Raw genomic sequence first — 24,743 nt, forward strand, 5'->3', positions numbered from 1 at the left:
AGGAAGGAAGGAAGGAAGGAAGGAAGGAAGGAAGGAAGGAAGGAAGGAAGGGAGGGAGGGAGGAAGGGAGGGAGGGAGGGAAAGAGGGAGGGAGGGAAAGGGAGAGTTGAGGGAGGGAGGGTAGAGGGAGGGAGGGTAGAGGAAGGGAGGGTAGAGGTAGGAGGATGTGAGTTCGAGGCTAGTTCAATTCCTGGTACTTCCCAGGGAGAAGAGGGAGAGAGAGGGAAAATGGGGAGAATGAGAGGGAGCGAGGGGGAGCAAGGGGGAGAGGGGGAGAGAGATGGAGGGAGGGAGGGAGAGAGAGAGAGAGAGAGAGAGAGAGAGGCTCTCATCAAGGTGGGAAAGATGAAGAGCGTGGTGTAGTGTCGTGGCTGCCTGAAGAAGTCAGTCCCTCCTTGGACATGTCTGATGATGTGCTGTCCCTGGGTCGGATCCTGACTGCAGTGCAGAGGGCAGGAAGAGAGCCGCAGCTCTCCCCGGGCCACTGGGAGACACAGATTAAGCGAGGATAAGCAGGTGATGATGGCAGCGGCAGCAGCGGGAGCTGGAAGGAAGTCTAGCATCCGACAGAGGAGCTTGGCGGGGAAGGACCACCCAGACGGCGCGACCGCTGCTGCACAGGCTTGTGAGGCGCAGCGGGGAGAGCCTGCTCCGTGCCGGGCCTGACCGTGACAATTCTGTCCACATTGCTCCCACACTCCGAATGTATCTTTTTGTGCCCATACTGGGGCTTGAATTCCTGGCGTAGTTCTCTTGCTTGGCTTTTTCACACAAGGCTGGTGTTCTACCATTTGAGCCACACCCCCCACTTCTGGCTTTTTGCTGGTTAACTGGAGAGAGGAGTTTCAGGGACTTCTTTTCTGTCCAGGCTGGCTTCTAACTGTGATCTTCCAATCTCAGCTTCTTGAGTAGCTAGGATTACAGACATGAACTGCCAGGAGTAGGCTTCTGGATTTATCTCTGCAGAGATAAAACCCGAGTTCAAATTTCAGCTTTATCATATCCTAGCTCTATGACCTACAGGGTTATTAAACACACCGAGCACCATGTTTGCATCTATTAAGTAGAAAACAATAATACCTTCTCTGTAAGAATCGAAATAAGTTAATATTTATAAAGTACAGAGTATGGTAGCTAGCATAAAAAACAGCTACCAAATTTTCCATTAGCTAAGTGTCCCTGAATTGTAGTCAATGACATTGAAATTGTTTAAAATAGCATTTAACAAAATGTTTACAAGCCTCCGTTCCAATACATCTACATGCTTTTCTTTTAGCTTAGTAATGAAGAATCTAAGCAGCACACTCTTGGAACACGTCTCCGCTGGCTACATGGCCAGACCATATTTCTTTTCCAGTATGGAAGATAATTTCACGGGTAGAACAATTTAATGGTGTGTTATAATTTACTATTTTAAATAGCAATACAATCATATGGAGGTGTTTGGTTTGGGGGGATTGACTACAAGCCTCTCACTTGGCTTTTGTTGTTGTTTGGTTGGGTTCCCCTCCCACACCCTGCTCAAGGCTGGCACTTTACCATCTGAGCCCACAGCTCCACTTCCAGCTATCTGGGGGTTCACTGGAGGAATCTCCTGAACTTTTCTGTTTAGGCTGGCTTTGGACCGCAGTCCTCCAATCTCAGTCTCCAGAGGAGCTACCTGTATGAGCCACCTGTACCTGGCCAATCACATGGTCTGGAAGTGACAGGAGCTGGACACACAGTGAGCGGGGCACCTCCCCGTCCACCGTGCCTCTGGGGGGTCATCAAGCCTGTGAACAGTGAGGGCCGGCACCGACTCCTCCTTCTCCAGACCAGGCCTCTTCCTCGTCTTCCGTGGGTGGCCAAGCAGCGCCCCATAAACGTCTTTGGGCCTGCAGCTCTTTCTGAACAGGCCAGCTTTCCGTCGCACAGTTCTAGCGATGACTGATGTCCCAAGTGGGTAGAAATACAGCCTCTTCACGGGCATCACGTGTTCTTTGTCAAAAATGAGCACCCGCTAATAACTTTTGGCTGAGTTCATATAGCTCACCTATGTAATCACTATGCGGTAACTCCAAAGAATGTTTTCCCCTAACTTACAGAGGAACATCTGTTCTGTTTTTGTCGTATAACCGGATCATTTTCTTTCGTGTTTATGTAGGAAAACTGCCGGCCGCTCCCATACCCAAGATGTCAGCTGTCGGCCGCGTCCATCGCTGCGATTTCCCCCTCCCTCCCTCCCACCCACCCTGGGTATGCTGTCAAGTTTCTAGTTTCTGACGTGCACGTGCATCACTCAATGACATCTGACAGCAGTGAAAGGCCACAGAAAACTGCTTATTGATCAGAGCAAAACTAGTTGACGGAACAGATGAGGTTGTATCACAGAGACGCAGCCACATTCGGGCGCTGACATTTGGCTCCCCATACACACGGCCTAATGGAATACAACTTCATTACATCATGCCACTAGTTCTGACAGCTCAGAGCCGTCTCCTGCCTGTTTTGTCTATGTGGTGATGAGGACAATCTATTTGTGCTGGTATCAGTGAATCACGAACCTGATTTGTTCATGAACACTTGCAAACTACTTGTGAATGTGTCCTGACAAATAGACCAAGTGATGCTGAAATCTCAATCCTACCAAAATCTAATTGTGCTGTCTAGTAAGGAAAAAAATACCATTACCATATAGAGAGTTACAAGGGCTCAGCTGAAAACTTTTCTAGAACTCTGGAAAGATGTGTGAAAGAGTGTTGCTTTGATTCTTTTGCTCTTTTTCTCCCAATAGAAAAAGAATGAAAAACTGTTAACTTGAGGTACAGCTAAAACTCACTTTTTTTTAATCTTGAGGCTTGAACTCAAGGCCTGGGTACTGTCCCTTAGCTTTTTTTTCCCCGTCATGGCTGCATTCTACCTCTTGAACCACAGCTCTACTTCCTGCTTTTTGGTGGCTAACTGAAAATAAGAGTCTTATGGACTCTCCTGTCCTACCTGGCTTCAAATTACGATCCTTAGATCTCTTCCAATGCGTAGAGAGGATTGCAGGCGTGAGCCAGCAGCACCAGGCTTAAAACGGACTTATAACCAGCAGAATGCAACTGTTTCTAAGAACAGCAATATCAAACGGAGCCCAGCCTCTCCACTCAACTCCTTTTAGTTTAGCAATGACAGTGTCAACCCCCACGCATCTCCATTGTCAGCGGGAAGCGGATCACCAAGTGAGAGACCTCTGGCCTACTAGCACAGAACGGTAACTCACACAGACTTGGTATTTTGCACTGTGGTTCTGCAAACATAAGAAAAGGCCACAGAGGCAACTGGGCCAGAATCACCATCCTCAGCCTCCCATGTGGGGGACGCAATGTTCTCCCCCGAGGTCTGGCTGGCTTTTATCTCTTCTCAACTCCCCTCTTGAGGGACTTCGCCCCAACTCCACAGCTCACCCAGCCTTCACAATCTCTCACCCTATCTGGTCTTTAGGTTTTTTTCATTAAATCGGGTTTTCACTTCAGTGTGATTTAAAGAAAACGATGTATATAGGAAATCACAATCACTTGCCCCCCCCCAAAAAAAAAATTGAAGGTGAGGAGAAGAACAGAGTGTTCACTTTTAAATTACGGTTTTTGCTGAATACTCTGGGCCTGAGCTGCTCTCTCTTACTAAGGTAGAGAGATTAGCAATGTCAAATTAGAGCCCCTTTAGGGGGGTGGGGGAAGTGGCATAGGATTAAAAGGTAAGTACAGTGTCTGGGTGCCACTTAGATCATTTCCTGCCGCGCGGTGGTCCCTCTCCAAGGCGGGCCCAGGGACGGGAGCAGCCTGGTGTGCAGCAGGATGGGGAGCTGGGGTTCTGACAGTGCCCAGGCTCCAGTCCACCCTTCCCACTTACTGTTTGACCCCCAGTGAGTCTCTCAACCTCTGTGGATCTCCCATTCCTGGCCTCCAGCTTCCCAGGTATTGCTCAGCACTTCAGGGGGCAGATAGACCTATTTCTATTCTTCAAAAAACAATAAATAAAAACAAGAACCACATGCTAAATGGCTCACACCTATAATCTAGCTACTCGGGAAGTTGAGCTCTGCAGATCACAGTTCAAAGTCTAGCTGGGAAGGAAAGCCTGTGAGACTCAAAACCAGCAAAAGGCTGAAAGTGGAGGCGTGGTTCAAATGGTAGAGTAGCAACGTTGGGTGGAAAAGCTAAGAGGTAGCACCCAGATCCTGAGTTCAAGCCCCAGTATAGGCACAAAGAAAATCAACAACAACAAACACCTCCAAAGAACCAAAACCTAAACCTCTTGATGAGAAACTGGCGCAGACAGGCTGCTCAGTGGACACCAGCTACAACCACAAAGGAGCAGGGAGCTACGGTATGCGACCGCACAGGATAATGATAGCAAATACTCCCAAAAGGCTAGAAGAAGGGCTTCAGCACTCAGACATTAAATGAACTCAAATGAAATGAGTGCTTACCCTGAGTTGAGCTCCAGGTTAGGCCACACGGTCAGCCAGGCCCGTGCCCAATGGCACCATTTCAGTCCAGAGACACATAGGTAGCACATTCACAGATTGGTACTTTTAATTTTAATATGTGGTCTGTCTCTAAATCTCACTGGGCTGGATACAGGTGGCTCACGCCTATAACCCTAGCTACTCAGGAGGCTGAGATCTGAGGATCACGGTTCAAAGCCAGTCCCCACAGGAAAACAAAAAAGCCAGAAGTGAAGCTGTAGCTCAAGTGACAGAGTACTAGCTTTGGGCAAAAAAGGATAAGAGACATTGTCTGGGCTCTGAGTTCAAGTCCTAGTCTGAGATTTATATTATATACGTTTTTATATTCTATATTTATATATTTATATTTATACATGTATAGGATATGCAGAAAAATAACTTAGAACACATTTGTGGAATAAGTAGAGTATTCTTACTGGAAACAACAGTCCATAAGCAAGGAAAGACAGCTTATCAGAGGTATAAAACTTTTACAACCATAGCCTTTTTGAACAGATTCACACAGCAGTTATGCTTTCAATGATAGGCGGTTGGGGGCAGATACTCTCATCTAAATCCTAGATATTCAGGAGGTATCTTCTCATTGGTATAGTGCCATCAAGTAGAATTTGTCTCCATCTTTATTGCTGACACCAGGGAAAGTATGGTCAAAGGTAACATAACACAGACTGTGGGAACAGCCCTATGTTCTAAGTGGGTGGGCAGCACCGGCCATACCATATTAGGGCCACACTGGGTACGTGACAAACAGACAGAATGTTCCTGATGGCTGCCCACAGCGTCCTGCCTGGACCCATCATTTCCTACGTCCCATAATGATGTTATAAATATCCAAATAGCCTTTGGCAGAAAAAAAAATCTCCCCCAGCCCTGCCCTAAGCACACCCCAACCCCAAGAGTCTTCTTGACATCACCTGTCAGTCCTGAAGGTGCCAGGAGCTTTCTTCAGAAGGCAAAGCCCACACCTAATGGCTTCCTGCAAGAAATCACAAGCCCTGCGCTGGGCAGCTGAGCAGGTGCCGGCATGCGCGAGGGAGGGCACTGAGCACGGCGCTGCCCAGCGCGACTGGGAAATTTCTAATAAGAAACTAAATGATTATTATTATTATTTTTTTGCTTTAAAAATGTTCCAGCCAGGTGCTGGTGGCTCGTGCCTGTACTCAACAGGCTGAGATCTGCAGATCTCAGTTCAACATCAGCCAGGTCAAGAAGGTCTGTGTGACTCTTCATCACCACTTAACCACCACCAACAAGCAAAAAACGGAGCTGTGGTTTAAGTAGCGGAGCCACCAGCCTTGGGTGGAGGAAGCTAAGGGACAGCACTCAGGCCTTGAGTTCAAGCCTCAGTACAAGTACTAAAAAAACAAAAAGTTTCATCCACTCCAGAGAAACAACAACTCTGGAAAGTGTCTTAATGAATATGTAGAGTACCTAAAAATACTTAAAGACTCATCAGAGAGAAAACTTATTCTCTGCACATTTATAGATAGTTCAAACTTGCGCTGTCATAAACATCTGCAGTGAAGAAATCAATTCTCTAGAACAAAGGTTTCTAACAATAAGATTCTACACAGAGAGAGAGAAGGGGGTACATGTGTAAAATGACCCATTGTTTTTACAGTTTAACTGGCGAGTCCAGCCAGGGCTGGGCGCAGGTCTGTGGTCGAGCAGTTGCTTGGCAGGGACCAGCCATTAGATTTCATCCCCAGCACCACAAAAAGAAAAAAAGAAAATGTTAGTCCACCAATAGGCGGATTCTTATCATGTACCCCAAAGAAATCTACCAGGCACGGACACACACAGGCAAGGTCGGCAGGGCTGGGAAGGTGGCTCAGTGGTAGAGCGCTTGCCTTGCATGCATGAGGCCCTGGGTTCGATTCCTCAGCACCACATAAGCAAAAAGAAAAAAGCCGGAAGTGGTGCTGTGGCTCAAGTGGTAGAGTGCTAGCCTTGAGCTGAAGAGCTGAGGGACAGCGCCCAGGCCCAGAGTTCAGGCCCCACGACCGGACCAAAAAAAAAAAAGTCGGCAGGGGCAGCAGAGAGAAAAGAACAATGTTGAGGCATCTTGAAGGTGATTTCTAAACATACACCCAGGAAAGGGGCACAAATGACCTTGCTTACTATGCAAAGCTGCTTTGAAAAGAAGGCGGTAATGACACTTGATTTTGGAAATGCCTTCAGTGACATCTTTGATTTCCATTTAATGTACACAGTGACACCTACTGGCTCCCGGCTGAGACAGGAAAGTCAAGATGGAGAATGCAGGCCCAGGTCTGCCTACTCCTAAAGGACAAGAGTGTAAAACACTGCATCCATCTCTCCAATCTATCCTGGCCACTTAAGTAGGGCACCGTGGGCCTGCCATGGAGTTTGTAGGCATTGCTCGTGTTCAGTTCCCCAAGTTCAAACCCCGTGAGCGTGTCTGATGGATGGCGCTGAGCCTCAGAGCTCACTGACATCAATGTTTGGTTGAGGGTAGTGCAAAATGTGCTCACCTTTTAAAATTGTATAAGCCAAGCCGGGTGCTGGCGGTCATGCCTGTAACCTTAACTACTCAGGAGGCTGACATCAGAGGAGAGGTTTGAAGCTTGCCTGAGAAGAAAAGTCTGTGAGATTCTTATCTTCAATCAGCCGCCAAAAATCCAGAAGGAGAACTGTGACTCAAGTGGTAGAAGGCCAACCCTGAGCAGAAAAAGCTAAGGGACAACTCTCAGGCCCTGAATTCAAGCCCCAATACACACACACACACACACACATACATATACACACACACAATCATATAAGCTAAGAAAACAGCAGTAGAGAGGAGTAAGCTGTTTCATAAATAAGCTGTGGCCAAATATAAATAAGAAATAAGCTGTGTTCAGTCACAGAAACAAAGCAAGACTTAAGACTTGCTTTTTCTCCTTCCTTCCTTCCCCTCCCCCCTCCCTCCCTTCTTTCCTTCCTTCCTCCCTCTCTCTCCCTCCCCCCCCTCTTTTTGTACCAGTCCTGGGCTTGAACTTAGGACCTGGGCACTGTCCCTAAGTTTGTTTTTTTGTTGTTGTTGTTTTGGCTCAAGGCTAGTAGTGCTCTAACACTTGAGCCACAGCATCACTTCTGGATTTTTGGATAGTTAATTGGAAAAAAAAAAAAAAAAGCCTCACAGGCTTTCTTGCCCGGCTGGCTTTGAACGGAGATCCTCGGATCTCAGCCTCCTGAGTGGCTGGGATGACAGGCGTGGGTCAGCGGCGAGTATCCAGCCAACTTTTTTTAAATCAACTATACATATGCTATTGTTGAGTTCAGCCACAGACAGGAAAATAAACTCAAGATGAAGCCGCCAGAAAGAATGTGGATAAGTGGGTGGCAGCCATCAGAAATCAGCTTAACCATATGGAATCTAACGTTAGTTAACACAATGATCTGGGTGGCTTCCACCACTCAGAGCAAAGAGCCTGAGCATCTTGGCCGCAACAATTCAACCAGCCTCAGTCCAGTGGGGTCAGCCGGAGTGACATGAATATGCACAGGACAAGGTCTGTCTATGAGTTCAGCCTGTCTACAAAATCTAGTTATCTTAGAAAAAATGTGCAACTCACTTGCCAAAATCTCACTGGTGAGGACGGCTGGAGCATGCTGCTAAAGTTTCCACGGAGTCTACAGCAAAGACTGCTGGGATCAATTAGTCATGCCTGCCCTCACCCTGGGGAAAGGTGTGCCAAAGGTCTGCAAACCCATTACTTCAAGATGAAAGACAAACCGTGCTTTATAAACCCACCTACCACACACTGCTGTGTGTACAAGTGCGCGCGAGTGTGTGCGTGTGTGTGTGTGTGTGTGTTTTATTCTTTCTGTTCCAAGTGAAATCCATTTTGAAAAAGAGCCTCATATTTTGGTTCAATAAGCAGAAGGGGAGATTTTCTTTGGATGGCTTAAGAGGCATGAGCCATTGCTAAATGAGAGCATTAAAAGAATTACAAGAGACTGGGAAGGTGGCTCAGTGGTAGAGCGCTTGCCTTGCATGCATGAGGCCCTGGGTTCAATTCTTCAGCATCACATAAGCAGAAAAAGTCAGAAGTGGCGCTGTGGCTCAAGTGGTAGAGCACTAGCCTTGAGCTGAAGAGCTGAGGGACAGTGCCCAGGCCCAGAGTCCAGCCCCTATGACCGACAAAAAAAAAAGAAAAAAAAAAGAATTAGGAGAAAGCCATTCAGGGTAAGAACATTTGTTACACAATGAAGACAAGGCACAATTTCTTGTGTAATTATTTAAAATTGTACAATCTGAAAGCTTTCCATGATTTGGGTTTTTTTAAGGCTTAACTGATATAAACTAAAAACTATCCCTGGAATATTTACCAAGATTCACATAACTGTCCTCCAGATACAGAGTATTGATTTATCTGGAGTTTTCTCTGGAAGTTAGCACTTGCAGGCTTCCAGGAATTCCGCACTAAAGGATGAAGGTCACTGCTGCCATGGGCCTTCCAATCACCACCCCCCCACACACACACTCAGACACACACACACACACACACACACTCAGACACACACACACACTCAGACACACACACACTCAGACACACACACACACTCAGACACACACACACACACACACACACACACACGAGGCACAGCAGAGCTGCTCCACGTCAGCTGGAAGATGGAACCCAAGACTCTTGGCCTTCTTTTTTGGATAATGAGTCTGTATTGGCACACATGAATGGTACAAATGGGGTTCACTCTGACAATCGCATATATGTTCTGTCTGGAGCATTCTGAACAAGCTCACTTCCTCTGCCTTATTCTGCTTAGTCCTTCCTCTGCCCCAGCTCACTGACAAGCAAGATGTTGTGGGTTTCATTAGGCTATCTTCAGGTATGTATGTGTGCATGTATGTACATATACATACATACATAGACACAGACACATATTATAGGTAACTCTTTCATCTTCACCATTCCCCAGCCCCCCCTTGCTGCTGCCCTCCCCCCTGTGAAATCCTTTTAAACCCCTGCCCTATTCTTGTTATCTTCATTTTAGGGCTATCTATTTATGACTGCAAACAGGTGACCCTTGGGCTTTCAGAGTCTGACATATCTCACTCAACATGATGATTCTCCAGTTCCATCCGTTTTCCTGCAGATGACCCAATTTCGTTCTTCCCTATAGTCATAGTTCATTGGTGAAAGAAAACGCAGAAAAGAATAACCACATTTTCTTTACCCATTCCTCACTTGCCAGGCAACCTATGCGGATTCCACAGCTGGGCTGCTGTGGATAGCGCTGTGATAGGAAGGTATGAGCACTCTCTTAAATGTTCATCTACACTCCTTTCGAGGATGCCACTCCTATGATGCAGCTATACTAATAACCCCCACTCTGTTGATCCATTCTGATCCTGCAGGGCTGCAGTATGGCCTAGGGTGCTGCATTTCTATTTTTATTTATTTATTTATTTACTGCCAGTCCTGGGGACTGAACTCAGGGCCTAGGCACTGTACCTGAGCTTCTTTAGCTCAAGACTGGCACTCTACCATTAGAGCCACAGCTCTACTTCAGGCTTTTTCTGTGTATGTGGTACTGAGGAATCTCACCTGCTGACTCGAAAGCCCTTTGTACAACCAAAAAGTAAAAGAGAAAGACAGAAAATATAACTGCAGAGCCTAAAGTAATTTTCAGTGAGGTAAGATGAGTCTCATTTTTTTTGCCCACATTCCTGTTGTCTTTGGCAAGGAAAGCCCCCTCCCGTGTCCTATGTATGTCCCAACTAGACGGGTCTGTGTCGACAAGCAGACCCTCAGAACCTATTAAAATTAGAGCCCACTGATAGCCGCGGGACATGACAAATCGCAGGCCAGGAGGCTGATACCAGGGAGCGTGCTTCTGAGCTGGGGGGCCAGTCCGATTTGCAAGCAAATGGTCTTGTGTGCGGCCAGCACGCTCCGTACATGACAAACCGAAGCAATTTCAGTGCTGTCTGCGGTCCAGGGGAGATTTCTCTGATGCTGCTGGTGGTTAGTTTACAGAATTGTGCAGAGTTCCCAGATTTGAATCACTTGGGGCTTGAAAGGGCTTCACTTGACAAGCTACAAATAATTACACTCTACTCTTTCCATTGTACTCTATTATTTTGCCCCTCTTATCTCCAGGATTTGAGCTTTTGTGAACAAGTAAGGTCGCTTCTATTTTGACCACAACACAACAAAACATTGTTCTTTTCTGATATGATAAATAAAACAAGGTCTTGCAGACTAAACATTTTTATCAGGCCTATTTTCTACTTTTTATAGGCAAAACCCAGCTCTGAGCTCTATTAGAAGGCCTGAGCTGGACATGCAAGCCAGCAGGCAGGTGCATGCACCCTCTCTAAGTTTTATCATCTAACTGGGTTTTATAAAGCTCATCTGAAAAAATGCAGTTCCTCAGGAGACTGAAATCTGAGAATCGCAGTTCAAAGCCAGCCCATCAGAAAAGTCTGTAAGACTCTTACCACCAATTAAGCACCCAAAAAGCCAGAAGTGCAGCTGTGGCTTAAGTGATAGAGCGCTAGCCTTGAGCAAAAAAGCTCAGGGACAGCTCCCAGGCCCTGAGTTCAAGACCCAGGACTAGCACCAAAATAAAAGGCAGCATTAGCTAACAGTAGCTTTCCCAATATTCTACTTCGCTCACCCACCACCAGCCTATTCATTCAGATGGTTTTGGTGTGTGTGTGTGGGGGGGGGTGCTATTGCTTATCTATTTGTTTTTCTAGTATTTGGGTTTAACCTCAAGGTCTCAAACTCTCACATGACATTCTCTGCTCAAGGCTAGCACTCTACCACTTGAGTCAGAGCTCCACTTCTGTCTTTCTTCTGGTTAACTGAAGATAAGAGTCTCATGGATTTAACTGTCTGAGCCTGCTTCTGATCCTCAGATCTTGAGTAGCGAGGATTACAAGCATTAGCCACGAGAATGCAACTGCAGACGTTCTTAGTGGAAAAGGTTTTCCACCTTGGCAAGCAAGTCGAACGAAGTGGCCCGGGTCTGCCACACGTTCCTCAGAAACACCAGCCCCTATTTATTCTATTTATTTATTCTACTTCTGAAAGATGGCAGAGAAGGCATCTTCCGCTTCCCTCAGAATAAATATTGATACCTGTGCCATATATTTTAAGTTAGAAGACACAAAACTAAGAAATCACAAGATTCAAAAACGTGTGGCAGTTTTGTTTGTCCAAACTCAAACTTCAACACTGTCGAAACTTTCCATTCCCCAAGATTTCTTTTAAATAATCTACAACAGGGCTGGACACTGGGTGGCTCATGCCCGTGATCTTAGCCAGAGGCTGAGGATCACAATTCTTTTTTTTTATTTTAATTTTTATTTTTATTGTGAAAATACTGTACAGAGGGGTTACAATTACATGGGCAAGACTGAGGATCACAATTCAAAACCAGCCCTGGGCAGAAAACACTATGAGGCTCTTCTCTCCAGATAACCACCAAAAAGCCAGAAATAGCTCTGGCTCAAGTGGTAGAGCATCATGTGAGTGAAAAAGCAAAGGGGCCAGCACGTTGGCCCCGAGTTCAAGCCCCAATACCAATACCCAAAATAAACAAATAAATGAATAATCTCAACAAAGCAGGCCTGGTGATGTATGCCCAGCACTTGGGAGATCAGAAGAGGAGGACTGGAGTTCAAGGCCAGCCTGGGGTACAGAATGGGGTTGGGGAGGGGGAGACACCTGAAGCTCTCAGAGCACAACCAGTCTTTGAGGGACCTTTGGCTCCAAGGAGGAAATGAAACTGCTTGGAAAGGGAAGATGCAAGCTGACCAGCTCCACACAGGGGCGGGGCAGGGCGGGGCGGGGCAGGAGAACTGATGGAATTCCTTTAGACAGGAGTACCTGCTCCCCACTTCCAGGTCAGAGGGCAGATCAGGAGTGCAGGGAGAGGAATTGGAGGGAGAGGTAGGTAGAGAGGAATATACAATACTACATTTAAAAACTTGTTTTCTTCTTCTAACATGTATTTTATTATTCTCAAGTAGTTGTACAAAGAGAGTTCAGTTCAGTATGTCAATTTGTGATTATAATGGATCTCTATCAGTCTTTCGTCACTGTCTCCCATAATCGCAACCCCACCTGCCCACTCCATTTACCTGGTTGTTTTCTTTTTTCTTTTGCTAGTCCTGGGGCTTGAACTCAGGGCCTGGAGGCTGTCCCTGAGCCTCTTAGTCAGCGCAGGCATGAAAGTCAGTGGGACTTTTCTCCAGTTAATCAGAGAAAAAGCCAGAAGTGGTGCTGTAGCTCAAGTCATAGAGTGTTAACCTTGAGCAAAAGAAGCTTAGGGACAGCACCCACCAGTTCAAGTGTGTGTGGGGGGGGGGGAGGGAGTCACAGACTTTTCTGCCTGATCTGGCTTCAAACCATAATCCTCAAATCTCAGCCTCCTGAGTAGTTACAGGGGTGAGCCACTGGTACCTGGCTCATTAAATTATCTTAATGAGTTATTTTATTGTTTTACAATACTATATATAAGTAATCAATTGGTTCACAAAAACTAATGGTACCCCCTTTTCTTTTTTGGTGCTGGTTCTAACTCGACCTCAGCGCCTTGTGCTCTCACTTGGCCATTTTGCCCCAGGTTGGCACTGTACCACTTGAGTTCAAGTTCTACGTCTAGCTTTTTGCTGGATCACTGGAGATAAAGAATCTCACAAACTTTCCTGCCTGAGCTGGCTTTGAACCATGGTCCTCAGATCTCAGATTCTTAAGTGGCCAGAATTACGGGTGAGATTACAGGCAAGAGCCACGGATGGGTGGCAAGGCTGAGTTTCTGTTTTAGGTTCCCCTCAAAGGTTTGAAGACAATACTTGAAGTCCCTCACTCACTGTCTTAAACCTCAGTGGGTTGAGGATCTCAGAGTCCCTGCGTACCAGCCGCGCCCTCCCCCAGCCAGCGCAGCCCTCGGGGGACCATGCTGGCAGGAGCAGGCCCACGGCCATGAGATCCTGGATCGGGTGGGATCCGGCGGTGAAGAGTAACGAGCTCCCTGGAGCGGCACATGCAGAATCTACCTAGCCCACGAAGCTGTGTCGAGGTTCCTCCGTCAGTGAACTTGCCGAGGGTTTCTGTTCCCAGGAAAAGGAGGGAAGGGACAGGAGCAGGTGGCTGGAGGAAGCACGCAGGGCCGTGGGAGCGCGCTGCAACAAAGAGAACATCTTCCCCTTTGGCTTTTTAGTACTTGCTTCCTGATCTCAGTCAGAGGCTATTCCTCAGGTACCTGTGTTGTAAGGTAAATCACCATCCCAGAAGCCACGTTTTAAAATATAGAGTATTAGGGCTGGGAAGGTGGCTCAGTGGTAGATTGCTTGCCTTGCATGCATAAGGCCCTGGGTTCGATTCCTCAGCACCACATAAGCAAAAAGAAAAAAGCTGGAAGTGGCGCTGTGGCTCAAGTGGTAGAGTGCTAGCCTTGAGCTGAAGAGCTGAGGGACAGCGCCCAGGCCCAGAGTTCAGGCCACACGACCGGACCCAAAATAAATAAATTAATTAAATTAAATATAGAATATTGGAGTCTTTATTATACAGTTATTATACAGGCTGCGGGCCACCAGTTGTTACAAAGGCCTGCAGCACGCAAATACACATAACACAGCCAGGAAACACTCTAAAGAGGAAAGAAATAATAAGAACAATACCAACAAGCCAATTCAGCTCCAATGGAGAGCTGAATTGGGACTTCATGATGACTGGAGACAAGCCAGGAGACAGGACGCAGGACACGATCACAGAGACACACGTGGCATGGAATCCAGTGGCTAGGCTGGTCTGGGCCTAAATAGATCGGTGCAGGGGACAGATCCTCAGGAAATTCCCAGTCCCAGACACTAGACTGACAGATTCAGTAACCTATCAGCCAAGTGCCTGTCCCTGCCTCCAGGGGTTCGGGCACGCCCATTATCCTGGGAGGCAGGTGATGGGGGGGGGCGGTGATTTCCTTCCCCCAGCATGAAGGTAAGATGCCAGGCCCTACCATCCACTATGTGGCCAATAATGGTCCAGCCAGACCTGACCTCCTTACTTCACCTGCTCCCCTATACCACCTGTACCCCCACAGATGACGGCAAATGGTACAAGGAGCTTAGCCCAGGCTGTCGAGTTATAGCCTTCTCCCTGCAAAGTGAAGCCCTATTCCCCCAGCTCTGTTAGATCCACGTGCTGGTGTTGTTCGCGGCGCCGTGGTTTTCGTTTGCTGAACAATTCCACCACTGGCTCTCAAAGCGACTCTCCTCCACACTCTGCTTCGTTCACGAGTAAAATAAACACACGTCCAATTTCACTTCAAGTCTCTGGGCCCTTCTGGAATTACTATGAACTATTGACTTGAAAAGTCTATTTTGCTTATTTAGCTTTGGTAGTGAAGGAATAGGAGATGGTTTTACAGAATTAGCTGCACTCAAAAAAAAAAAATCCCAGTACTGGGAGGCTGAGGCTTGAAGGCACTAACTACAAAGCCAGTTATTATTTTTTAATCAAATATTAAGGTTTTGATCTCTAGAAACAAAAGCTAACACTAGTTACGGTAGAACCCAGTCCTAGTTAAGGTTAGCATTTCATTTGTTAAAACAATCTCCTTTGGCTGGAAGCTGATAGTTATCTCAAGGAGGAGCCACACCCACAGCACTTACACAGGCTTGCCAGAGGCACTTAGGACAGAATCCCTTGTGAGTGCTCTAACAGAGTCATTTAAGCAGTGAATTGATTAGAGAGTTAGGGCTGGGAAGGTGGCTCAGTGGTAGAGCGCTTGCCTTGCATGCATGAGGCCCTGGGTTTGACTCCGCAGCACCACATAAACAGAAAAAGCCAGAAGTGGCACTGTGGCTCAAGTGGTAAGAGTGCTCGGCTTGACCTGAAGAGCTGAGGGACAGTGCCCAGGCCCAGAGTTCAAGTCCCGTGACCAACAAAAATAAATATAGAATTATCCAAAGTTGAAAAAAATTATGGAAGGTAAAATAGATGATGTTTTAATCCCAACTGGGAAAAAATTGAATGAGCGGTATTAGAAATAACAATATTTCTGCTGCTCCAGATAGTGAGTTTTTAATATGGGCCAAGTTTGTACTTGATCCTTACAAAGAGGCTGAAGCTGGGTGTTGGTGGCTCACGCCTGTAATCCTACCTACTCAGGAGGCTGAGATCTGAGGATTATGGTTCAAAGCCAGCCCAGGCAGGAGACTCTTGTCTCCAATTAACCACCAAATAGCCAGAAGTGGATCTGTGGCTCGAGTGATAGAGCAACCGCCTCGAGTGGAAAAAGCCAAATGAAACTGCAAGGACGTGAGTTCAAGCCTCGGTACCCGAGGTGGGGGGAGGGGAGGTAGTAGGAGGTGAAAACAGGCATTTTTGGGGAAATGCTTTGGAGCTGTGACTTTCACAAATCAGTCTCAGTAGCCACAAGCCAGAATGTGGAAGCAAGTCTGTCCAGTTGCAATACTTAACAATGACACTCAGAAGTTCCTCAAACAGGCTGGGGGCAGAGAATCTTTTCTGAAGTTCATTTGGGTACAAGTCTGCACCACGGGCGCTGAACATATGGCCAGCGCCATGAAGATTAAAGCAAAGCTAGGGTTTCTTTGGGCTGAATATATATGCTATACTACATAATCTTCAAAACAAGACAAGCTACTTGACATGCAAGCTGTAGGTTTAGGTAATAATTACCATCTTCTGTTGAGCTTTTAAACAAGTCTGAGGCCTGGCTCCAATTCTATAAGTAGCTCTAGGATAAAACTTGAAAATGTGGTATTTTAAAATATTTCTCCAAACCACTGAACTACCTCATTAGGATGTGTTGCAGTCAGGTGCCAGTGGCTCACTCCTGTAATGCTAGCTACTCGAGAGGCTGAGATCTGAGGATCAGGGTTCAAAGCCAGCCTGGGCAGGAAAGCTCATGAGACTCTTTATCTCCAATTAGCCACCAGAAATATGGAAGTGATGCTGTGGCTCAAGGTGGTAGAGTGCTAAACTTGAATGAAAAAGCCAGGCAAGAATGTAAAACCCTGAATTCAAGCCCCAACACACACACACACACACACACACACACACTCACACACACTCACACACACACACACACACACACACAAAATGTTGGAGCAATTAACCCACCTTCATAATCCACACACCTGTGCTGAGACATTTGAGCACAGTAATTCTAACCCTTCCTAGCTCATTAGAATGCCCCAGGAACCATTTTAAAAAGCCTCATGTGACACTGTTCGAAAAGGACTGTGCTCATTACCTGACTTACATAATTGGGACCCCTCTGTACGTCACCTTTACAGGTACAATGCAAAACACGGTGTGGAGCTGCAGAGGTAGCTCGGTAGTTGGGCACGCCTGTGGGCTCAGTCCCCAGAACCACCAAGAAAAGCAGGGTGCTCAATCCACAGCCCAGAGCATTCTGGCTCTCACCTGACAAGGACTGAGCAGAAGCCCCGGCACCTGGCAGTGGCCCAGAAGCCCAGCCCTCCCCGGGACGAGCTGCCAATGCGCGCGGCCAGCAGCGTGCACTGTGGACAGTCAGCGTCACGCTCCCTACCTTGTCCCTTCAGCACACACCCAAGGGGACTTCTCTTTTGTCAGTGTCCTCACGCGACTCCTCAGACACTCAAAGGTCTTCCCGTTGGCCCAGCGGCTCCCCCAGCAACGTGCACAGGAATGGCCACTTGGGAGAAACGCTCTGAGCCTCTGCCTCCAGCCCTGCCGATCCGTACTTCCTGCGCATGACTCAGCCCCGTGCACTGGCGACCTTGCTGCTCGCTGGCCACTTTCTATGCTGCTCTCTCCACTTCCCTCTTCCTCCTGACCACCAGCCTGCCGCTCCTCCTGCTACCACGGACAAACTGGTGTGGATGCTGCTCTGGAGGCGCGAAGCTGCGGGCGACACCAGGGCGTTGTGACTGCCGTTAAACTGGCACCGCAGGGCAGGGCTGCGGACACTCGTGGGCGCTGGGCAGAGCCGTCCTTTTTGTCCTTATCTAGATAAGAATTTAGGGGGATGTGGACAGAAGGGAACCTTACTTCATTGTTGGTGGGAGTGTAAACTTGTTCAACCACTTTGGAAAGCAGTATGGAGGTTCCTCAAAAGACTCCACATAGAGCTCCCCTATGACTCAGCAATCCCACTTTTGGGCATTTACCCAAATGTCTACAAACAAGACCACACTAAAGCTACCAGCACAACTATGTTTATTGCAGCATTATTTACCACAGCTAAGATATGGAACCAACTCAGATGCCCCTCAGTAGATGAATGGATCAAGAAAATGTGGTATATATACACAATGGAATTCTATGCCTCCATCAGAAAAAATGACATTGCCCCATTTGTTAGGAAATGGAAAGACTTGGAAAAAATTATATTAAGTGAAGTAAGCCAGGCCCAAAGAAACATAGGTCCCATGGTTTCCCTTATTTGCAATAACTAGTATATGTCTGAGTCAAGCGGAAAAGTCAGATCATGTGATGTTAGGAAAATGAACCGTTAGATGTGTATTTTAATGTTTTTTTTCTTTCATGCATGTGTTTCTAACGTATTTATAAGATTATCTCTTTGTTGCTTTGTATGTCCCTCCCCCACAGTATAACCATTGCTTTCACTATATTTGATGTCAGTATAACTTGTGGAGGAGATGGGGAAAAACCAGTTGTTTAAGGATACAGGTGGACCTGTTGCAACAATGAGAAGTACAAGTTGTCATGTCCAAAATGAGCTTTACAACGTCGGTGCAGGGGTGGGGGAAGGGGGAGAAGGAGAAGGATTGGGACTGGGGGGAAGGGCGGAGGCTGGGAAGGGATGTGAAGGGTAAACAAAGGAGGAGGCTGCAATGCTTGGTAAGAAATGTACGCATTATCCTGCCCATGTAATTGTAACCCCTCTGTACAGTATGTTCACAAATAAAATAAAATAAAATAAAAAGAATTTAGAATGTCTGGGGTTTGAGAAGCTTTTTGTGGCCCATGATTGCGCAGAAACCCTGGCGGCAACACTGAAAACACCTTGACTGGCAGAATCACAGTTTGGCTGAAAGTGGAGATCTTCGGAATTAAGAAGAATAAAAGCCAGTCATGGGTGTTGGGAAAACTGGGCAGCCATAGGCCGAAAACTAAAAGTCGATCCCTATTTGTCACCAAGCACTGATACCAATTCACAGTGGATCAAAGACCTCAATGTCAGACCTGACACTGTGGAACCAGAGAGAGGAGAGACATGCGAATGCACAGGGAGAGGCAGGAGCTTCCTGAACAGACAGAGGAGAGACTTGACAAGTGGTGCTACATTAAAAGGAGCCAGGCGCCGGTGGCTCACGCCTGTAATCCTAGCTACTCAGGAGGCTGAGATCTGAGAATCGAGGTTCAAAGCCAGCCTGGGCAGGAAAGACCGTGAGACTCCTATCTCCAATAAACCACTAGAAAACCGGAAGTGGCGCTGTAGCTCAAGTGGTAGAGCACTCGCCTTGAGCTGAAGAGCTGAGGGACAGCGCCCAAGCCCAAGCCCCATGACTGACAAAATAAATAAATAAATAAAATAAAAGGAATCTGCCCAGCTAAGGACATAGTTACTAAACTAGAAAGACAGCCAACAGACTGGGAAAAGATCTTTACCAGCAACAGATGGCCTAATACCCAATATATACAAAGAGCTCAAGAAATGAACCCCTCCCACACCTAATAAACCAATCACTAAATGGGCAAGGGAGCTAAGGAGAGAATTCTCAGAAGAAGAGGTAAGAATGACAAAGAAACACATGAAGAAATGCTCATCACCCCTGGCCATTAAGGAAATGCAAATCAAAACAACCCTGAGATGCCATCTTACCCAGTTAGACTGGCCAACATCGTGAATTCCAACAACAGATGCGGGTGGGGATGCGGGGAAAAAGGAAACCCACTACACAGCTAGCGGGAATGGAAACTAGTACAACCGCTGTGGAAAGCAGTCTGGAGGTTCCTCAAAAAACACAGACCTTCCCTGTGACCCAGCCATACCATTCCTTGGTATCTACTCTCAGCATCACATGCCAGGAGATGATAAAGACACCTGCACACCCATGTTCACTGCCGCACTATTCACAGTAGCCAAGATGTGGAAACAGCCCAGATGCCCCACAGTAGATACGTGGATCAATGTCTATATCTATATATAGTACCTATATACAATGGAATTGTATACAGTTATTAGAAAGAATAAAATAATGTCATTTGCAGGGAAATGGGTAAAATTAGAACAAATCAGGTTAAGTGAGGTAAGCCAAGCTCAGAGAGACAAGTGGTGTATGTTTTCTCTGATATGCAGAAATTAAACCTAAAATATACTGGGATATGATAAATTATACAGGATCCTAGATATGCATACACAATGAGACCAAAAGAGGATACTCTTAAGAGAGAAACACAAGGTGCAATGCCTAAGTGTCTCTTCATATTTATATGAAATAATATACATAGTGAAATGAGCTCCAAGATATGGAATCAGGACTTTTTTTTTAGTTTTTGATGATTCTGTCTTGACTTTACCTAATGTATCGTGCATTCTTCCAAGTGTATATATCTTCTAGAGGGTGGGGAGGGGCACAGAATCCCATTAGAAAAGGGTGAAAAAGTACAGCAGCGGAGCTCATTGGACACTTATGAAGGTGACCTATACAACTCATGGGTGGAGACGGGAGGAACTGAAGAGAATGAGGGATCTGAAGACACTGTACAAAAGGAAATGTACATCTTGGAGTGGGTGACTCATGCCTGTAATCCTAGCTACTCAGGAGGTAGAGATCTAAGGATCACCGTTTGAGGCCAGCCCAGGCAGGAAAGTTCATGAGATTCTTACCTACAATTAACTACCAAAAAGCCAGAAGTAGAGCTGTGCCTTAAATGGTAGCACACTAGCCTTGAGCAAAAAAGCTAAAGAATGGTGTTCAAGCCCTGAGCTCAAGCCTCAGGACCAGCATAAAATAATAATAATAATAATTTTCATGCAGCAATATTTAGATGCAAAAGCACCATGGTTCTGAGCGAAGATTCTCTCTGAAAGGTCAAAGAAGACAGGGGTCCACGCTTCCCTGTGACCTCCTGCTTTGTCCTGCTAGTGAGTGGGTGGCAGGGTGTGTCTACACACCACACCTGCGTCTACACACCACACACCACACCTGCGTCTACACAACACACCTGTGTCTACACACCACACACCACACCTGCGTCAACACAACACACCTGCGTCTACACACCACACCTGCGTCTACACACCACACCTGCGTTCCAAAGCCACAGCAACACACAAAGCTCCTGGCACAGCCATGTTTGCTCCCTGACTGGCTTCCTGAAGAGGGGAAAACATGTCCCATACTTTTGCTTTTTTCAGTGTTGTGTCCGATCATTTCTGTAAATCCATGCACAGAAAAGCCATAGTGAATTCAATCTAGTGAAAATAGCAGCTCTGCTTTCTACACAAACTATTAGATAAAGGATGGCTGGACCATCCCCCAATCGTAATGTTTGTGAAATATGACTAGTGACTATGTGTGTGCACAGGTGTGCCCATGTGTGTACTAGTACTAGAGGTTTGAACTCAGGGCCTGGACAGAACCCGTAGGTTTTTTTACTCAAAGACAATACTCTAGCACTTGAACCACAACTCCACTTGTGTCTTTTTTTTTCTTTTTTTGTCAGTTGTGGGGCTTGAACTCTGCACCTGGGCACTGTCCCTCAGCTCTTCAGCTCAAGGCTAGCGCTCTACCACTTGAGCCACTACCGGCTTTTTTCTGCTTATGTGGTGCTGAGGAATCGAACCCAGGGCCTCACGCATGGGAGGCAAGCGCTCTACCACTGAACCACCTTCCCAGCCCTGCCACTTGCATCTTTTTGCTTGTTAATTGGAGATAAAGAGTCTCAGACTTTCCTGCCTGGGTTAGCTTCAGACTGCGATCCTCAAATCTCAGCCTCCTGCATGGCTAAGGTTTCAGGTGTGAGCCACCAGCTCGGGCAGATGACTTTTAAAATAAAATCTCTACCAATGCTTTAAATTCATTTCAATCTTGTTCCCAATAACTGGTACTTGAAAAATAATGTAAGCGTGATATTCAAAAGTTAATTAAAAACCGTGTAAGCATTCACGCCAGTCAAGCCTGACCCCTGCTCCAGCATGCATTGAAATGCATGTCACCTTGACCTGTAACATAGCAATGTGGAAAAAAAAATTGGTCAATATAAATCAAATGTACACTAATTTATTCAGCAAGTTTCCTAGTATCTGAATCCACGTCAGAAATCTAACCAGTATTTGTTATTCTATTATTGACAAAAGGAAGCGTATTTAAATGATAACAGCTACTCCGGGATGTCATTTGGAAGTTAAATTGCTCCCCAAGGACAGCTTCCATAAGTGGTTGCATTTAAAGGTCATTTACCACCAAATTATGAACAACTGTTGCATTTATTAGCACAGGCTCAATAGTTTGGAAGCTTCCCTCGTCCATTTCTACTGACCATAAGCTCTAATTGTTCACAGATAATAGACAGGAAATCTGTAAACTTTAATTCCCTGCATCATTACTATATTTTAAAAACTGGGATGTAAGTGCTGGCTCACATCAGTAATCTTAACACCTGCTCCAGAAGCAGAGATCAAAGTTTGAGGTGTAATGCTAGTCCCAGGCAAGCAGTTATCAAGATTCCATCTCAATGACCTGCTATGCTGCTGCTCACCTGCATTTCCAGTCAGGCAGGAGGTATTGGTAGAAGGATCATAGGCTAGGCCAGGGAAGGCAAAAACCCTGTCCAAAAGGTACAGAAAGCAAAAAGGAGTAGATAGACGGGGATTGTGTGCCCTCAGTTCAATCACTTATGCAGACAAAAAAACAAAACCTGAGATGCAAAGCTGAGCATGGCGATGCACACCTGTAATCCCATCACTCAGAAGGCTGAAACAAGTAGCATGAAAGTCTGAGGCCAGCCTGGGCTATGTAGCAAGATCCTGCTCAAAAACAAAGCAAAGCAAAGCACTGGAATACAAGATTGTAATAAAGCTTCCAACTGCAAGAAAGACAGGACATGGTTTAAGTAAGTTTCAGATAACAAAATAACCGAAACCTCTCCCATGCTACATAAATCTGAACTAAAACCAACAAGAGGAGAATAATGTTTATGAATAAAGATATGTATGGGGGCAGGTATAGCAGCATGCCTGCAATCCTCGCTACTCAGAAGGGTCAGATCTGAGCATCTTGGTTCAAAGCCAACCTAGGAAGCACAGTCCAAGAGAAGCTTATCTCGAATTAACCACCAAAAAGCTGGAAATGGATCTATGGCTCAAGTGGTAGAGCGTCAACCTTGAGAGAAAAAGCTAAAAGACAGCGCCCAGGCCGTGTTCAAGCCCCAGTATTGGTACAAATAATGAAACAAACCAACAAACGTAGTCAACCTGCCTAGGTTAGCAAACATCCCCTTTTCCCCTCCCTATTCCCCTAACACGTGACCTAAGACTCAGAGATGTTATATCATAATAGACCAATACGCATGGGGAGAGAGGGACGTCTCAGGCTGCACCCCCGATCTGGAAGGGAGTCGGCGTGTTCCAGATGCACACCGCGCTCTCCTGACACAGCCTGAGCGTCTGGAATGGACAAAGGCCAACACTAACTCACTCGGCAAGAACCCACCGGGTGGGTCTTTGTGAAACCTGTCTGTCCGCCGGCCACTGGCAGAGTGGAAGCTGGCATCTTCCTTCGGGTTGTCCTGAGGCCTCCACCCGCCACAGGCACCTCATGAGGCCTCCCATCACCCCCACCCCACACTACCCCACCCTCTATTCTCTTCCCCCATCCCACCCCCACTGGCCTCCTTTCCATTCCGAAAACACACAGCACACACCCGCCTACCCCCGTGCTGTTCCCTCTGCGAGAACATTCTCACGCAAGCTCACCACTCAGCCTGTGCCTCCCGCAGGCCCCCATCTTCACAGCCAGGGCTTCTTCCCCCACCCCCAAATAAGGGCTTACATTCAGCTTGCCAGCCAGGTGTTCTACCACTTGAGCCATACCTCCAGCTCCTTTGTAGGTGGGATATTTCGAGGCAGGATCTATTTATGCTGAGGCTGGCCTGGACTGCCATCCTCCTACTTCAGCGTCCCAAAGTCACTGGGGTGACAGGTGCATGTCCCCATGCCCAGCCACTGGCTTCCCCTAGCGACAGGAAAGCAGACAGACCCCACCCGCCTGCCACAGCGGCCCAGTGAAGGCTTTTTCCTGGGGGGGGGGGAGGGCCATGAACTGCAATCCTCCAATCTCTGCCCTCCAAGTAGCTAGGATGGCAGGCTTGGGCCACCACACCCACCACGCCCAACGTGGTTCACCTCCCTCCTTTTATCTTTCTCCTTAATTAAATTATACACAGTGTCTCTCCCTTGTAATTAGCAGGTTTCTTTCTTTCCCCTTGTCAGCTTTCTGCCCCAGCAGACTCAACTGTGTTTGTCACTGCTAAACCCTGGGAAACAGAGGCGGGCCTGCCAATACAGCAAGAAAGAGTGGTTGAGAAGCAGATGACTTGATTCTACTTTCTCTTGACGCTGTAAACAGGGCTCCAGAAACAACTTTCTATGTTGATCCTTGTGCACTGGGGACAAGGTTCTCACGGTGTAAATATCTCACTTAACAAATGTAAAGTCAGGGGCCAGGAACTCACACCTGTCATCCTAGCTACTGAGGAGGCTGAGATCTGAGAAGCACAGCCCAGGCAGCGGGTGGGGGGCGGGAACTAGGAGGAGAGTTGTAGCTCAAGCGATAAAGCTAAGGGACAGGCCCAGGCTCTGAGTTCAAGCCCTGTACTAGCACATAAGTAAATAAATAAGGCCAAATTGGCCTCCTAAAGTCTCAATCACAATACTAGAGCCTCCGTACATCTATCCTCATGGTTTCTGTCAGTCATGTTTATTTTTGCCTATTAAATAAACAAGGCGGCTTGTTTGACTCTGCCACGACCTCTTACTGCAATCATTCTCCCTCCTCCTCTTCCAACTCCAGGCCCACTGTCTCCCCATGCGGTTCCTTCCTACCCTTCCCAGGGCCCTTCCTTCCACCTCAAATGACTCCTTTTGTAAACAGGCTCACTCTCAGCTCTGCCTACCCCCCCTCCCCCCGCGCCCCCCCCCCCACCAGCTCAATGCCAGTGAGGTTTTATCCCACCTGCTCATGGAATCGTGTGTGTGTGTGTGTGTGTGTGTGTGTGTGTGTGTG

General features: G+C 46.9%; 1 protein-coding gene across 2 annotated transcripts in view; it reads right to left on the reverse strand.

Moving 5' to 3' along the window:
* Snx24 (sorting nexin 24) overlaps positions 1-24,743 on the reverse strand; it is a 94,836-nt gene that overhangs the window by 60,223 nt on the left and 9,870 nt on the right. The window contains exon 1 of one of the 2 annotated variants that reach the window (XM_013015415.1): positions 17,057-17,187. The exons of the other annotated variant lie outside the window; for it this stretch is intronic. The gene's annotated coding sequence lies outside the window, so the exon portion shown is untranslated. Of the gene's footprint in view, positions 1-17,056; positions 17,188-24,743 lie in introns of those variants that run through there. 2 annotated transcript variants of the gene reach the window in all.

This window comes from Dipodomys ordii, unplaced genomic scaffold (genome assembly GCF_000151885.1).
Source record: "Dipodomys ordii isolate 6190 unplaced genomic scaffold, Dord_2.0 Scaffold27, whole genome shotgun sequence".
In the NCBI taxonomy this organism is placed as follows: Eukaryota; Metazoa; Chordata; class Mammalia; order Rodentia; family Heteromyidae; genus Dipodomys; species Dipodomys ordii.